Source organism: Pteropus alecto, unplaced genomic scaffold (genome assembly GCF_000325575.1).
Source record: "Pteropus alecto unplaced genomic scaffold, ASM32557v1 scaffold45, whole genome shotgun sequence".
Classification (NCBI taxonomy): Eukaryota; Metazoa; Chordata; class Mammalia; order Chiroptera; family Pteropodidae; genus Pteropus; species Pteropus alecto.
The window spans coordinates 18,320,215-18,324,333 of NW_006442491.1; positions in this window are offsets into that span (position 1 = coordinate 18,320,215).

Genomic DNA, 4,119 nt, shown 5'->3' on the forward strand with positions numbered 1-4,119 from the left:
CAGCTCCAGCTCAGCCACGCCGCGAACACAGCGGTGGGCAGACCCGTTCTTAGCTAGGTTTGCAGAGGAAAAGGAGACTCCGTTTATGACTTGCCCGCGGCCCCATAGTCGGATTTGAATCCAGGCCTGGCGGGCTCAAGAACTCACCCTTAGCCAGCTGGACGCTGCCTCTTGGCGGTCACTCTCCTCCTTTTTATTGGGCCGCCGACGAAGTTTGCATTCGCCTGGGACAGGCTGGAAGCTCTTTGTATCCTCCAGCCTCCTCGTCCCTTATTTTCTCCTCCCGCCCCTCATCCCATAGATCAGCAGATCCTTAGGGCTCCACTTGCAGAACAGATCCAGAATCTGTCACCTCTCACCTACTCCACACCCCATCCCACTGTTCCTCCATCATTTCTCCCTTGGTGTTCTGAACCAACCTCACTGGGCTCTTCCTTGCTTCTCCTTTTGACTCCTACAGTCCATTTTCTACCTAGCTGCCAGAAGGTCCTGTTAGAATGTAAATCAAACTAGTCACTCCTCAAAACACTCCCTATAGCTACCGTCTCACTCAAAGTAAACTGCCATCTCTCCTTTGACTACTCTCCCCCTGGCTCACTCCACTCAAGCCCCACTGGCCTCCTGGGTCCTGGAACAAGGCAGACACACTCTCACCTCAGGGTCTTTGCACTTGCTATAACCCAAACGTCTTCATGGCTTGCTCTCTCCCTTTAATGTGGTCTTTACGCAAAAGTCTTCCTTGTCCACTCTATCTGAAATTTCACATACACACCTACATCCAGCAAATTATATCATCCTTCCTGGCTTCATTTTTCTCCCTAAAGCGTGTATTACTATCTAACAATGTATTTTTATTTATCTTGTGTTTTTTGTTTTTGTTTTTGGTGTATTTCCTTCTTCTAGAGTGAAGGTACTTTTGTCTGTTTTGCTCACTGCTGTGTTCCTGGTGTCTAGAACAGTTCCTAACACATGATATAGGTGCCAAAGAATTATATCTCAGACTTTCACCTGGGATCACTTTTCTTTTTGCCTGAAATACATCCCTTAAGAAAGAAATTCTCAACCTGTACATTTGAATCACTTGGGGAGCAGAAATTCTCAACCTGGGCTGTACATTTGAATCACTTGGGGAGCTTTTAAAAATCCTGAAGCCCAGACCACATCTCAGATCAATTGATTCAGAATCCCTGGAGTGTGCCCAGGCATTAAGAGTTTTAATGCTATCTGGTGTTTGTAATGAGAAGCCAAGTTGGAGAACTGCTGTTTTAGAATTCCCTGTAGGAAGTCTTTTGGTGATAAACTTACTTGGGTTTTGTTTGAAAGTCTTTATTTAGACCTCATTCTTGATAGACATTTACACTGGGTGTAGAATCCTCACTGGTATTTCAGCAGCTTGAAGATAAAATTCCGTTGTCTTCTAGATTCCATAGTTGCTGTTGAGACATCATCACCTATCAGCTCCTTTTTAAACAGCTTTACTGAAATATAATTTATATACCATAAAATCCACCTATTTAAAGTGTACTATTTAATGGTTTTTAGTACATTTACAGAGTTGCACAACCGTTACCACAATCTATATTTAGGACTTTTTTATCACTCCTAAAAAAACCCTGTGCCCATTAACAGCCATCCTTATCTCCTACTCTCTGACTCCCAGCACAAATCTGCTTTTCGTCTCTACAAATTTTCTTATTCTGGACATTTTATATTAATTAGATCTTAAAATACATGGTCCTTTGTGACTGGCTTCTTTTGTTTAGCATGTTTTTGAGATTTATCCATGTTGTACTGCTGTTCTTTTGAAAGTAATCTATTTTATCCCCTCTGAGTGCTTTCAAGATTTTATCTTTGTCTTTGGTTTTTTGCACTTTCACTATCAGGTGAAAATATATGGAGTCTCTTGAACCTGTGATTGATGTCTGAGTTCTATCTCACTAATTCCCTCTTTAGCCACATCTAATTTGCTGTTTAACCCATCTTTTGATTTTTTATTTTGGTTATGATATTTTTTATTATAGACGTTCTGTTAGGTTTTCAAATCTGTCGTGTCACTTGCTGATAATTTCTTACACTTTGGCGATAGTTTCAAGCTTGTTATTTATTTAAGCCCAGTAGACATTTTTGTTTTATAAACCATGTCTGATGATAATGTCGATATCTGAACTCTGAGTGTCTGTTTCTTCTGGTTTTCACTCTTGTTGCCTTGTTCTCTCCTATTGCCCCTGCCAGTTTATAATGCTCATGTTCTCTTCAGCCCTGAAGTCATCTGCACAAGTTTGTATTGGGGGCAGATAGATTCTTTCAAGTGTTCTGGTCTTAGCCTTGGCCCTTCAAGGGAAGAGCTGGCATTCACGTTGGACATCCTTCATCCCAGTGGGTAGACTGTAGTCATTGAAACCTGGGTTTACACTACCTGTGTGACCATGGCCAAGAGATTCCCATTCTCTGGGCCTCAGTTTTCCCTTCTGTACAATGGTAATCATTATGGTCCCTCCCCCATAGGGTTGCTGTGAGGATCTGTATCAGTTATTGTTTATTAATATGTAAGAAATTACCCCAAAACTTAGCAGCTTAAAATGACAGTTTCTATGGGTTAAGAATTCAGGAGAAGCTTCTTACATTATTTGGCTCAAGGTCTCTCATGAAATTGTAGTTAAAATTTCAGCTGGGTTTTCAGTCATCCAATGGCTCGATGGGGCTGAAGGATCAATTTTCAAGAAAAACCATTCATATGACCGATTAGTGCTGGTTATCTGCAACATGCCTAAGTCCCTCACCACGTGTACCTCTCCATAGGCCTACTTGAGTGTCCTAGCCACATAGCAGCTGGCATTACCCAGAGCAGACGATCCAGAGGAGCAAGACAGAAGCCACAATATATGTTATAGCCTACTCTTAAAAGTCATACTCCATCATTTTCACACTCACCTATTAGTTACACTGGTCAGCCTAGCTCGGAGTGGGAAGGAACCACACAAGGGCATGGATATCAAGTGTCAAGGATCATGTAAAGCACTTAAAACCATGCTCAGCATGTAGTGAGAGCTCAGTAAACATTAACCATCCCTAGTAAGTGTCCTGGCTTTGTTCTAGGCTCTGCATAACAACTATTTTTATTCAGTCATTCAACAAATCTTTATTGAGCAGCAATGTGTGCTAGCCACTGTTCTAGGAGCTGGGGAGACAGTCGTAAATAAAACATAGTCCCTGGCCTTACGAAATTAATGCAGACAAATCTAGAATGTTATGCCAGGTAGTGCTAAGTGCTATAAAGAACCACAAAGCCAGATAAGAGGAAAGAAGATGATGAGGGATGAGGACTATATGTCTTTTCCCATGAAGTTGGTACAGCGGAAGTGGTGGCTCAGATTTTGATCTCTGATAAAGCTCTCTCACACCTGTGAGCCTATCCTAGCTTCACAGGCAAATAGAATTTATACCCATTTTACATCTGGGCTGGAGGTCAAACAGGCACAGAAAGGAGCTGAAATGAGTTCTGAGACCCCAGGAGTCCGGATTTCTCCCAACGCAAAGGTTCTCCAACTTGGGCACACAGCAACATCACCAGGAGGCTTGTCAGGAGTCAGAACTCCAGGCATTCTCTGGGGAGAGTCCAAGGACCTGCATTTTACAGAAGCACCGTATGGGGACTGATGCAGAGGGCCGCCCAACCACATCTGAGAAACCCTATTCTGCCCAATGTCAGTGGTGCTTGGGCAGGAGGCCTGCGCTGACAAATGTCAGCCTCAAGGGATGGGCAGGGCTTAGCCAAGGAGGAGGGAAACAGGCTGAGGCCCAGAGATACCAAGCAGCCTGACTCCAGAATACTGAGTTCTCAAGTGCTACAATGCCACCTGCCATCTTCCTCAGGTCATGGATCTCTCTAATGTGACACCAGGGACAACAGAGCAAAGAGGGCGAGCCAGGTTCTTGCTACCAGTTCTGAGAGCTGATTCAACAGCCTTGAAGCTCAGCGTACCTATTGACTTCTTGCTTTGTGTAAAATATACTTCCTCTTTTTTTTTACTTTTTAAAAAATTTATTTATTTTAATTAGTTTCAAGTATACAGTACATTGGTTAGACATCTATATAGTTCATAAAACGATCCCCGCAGT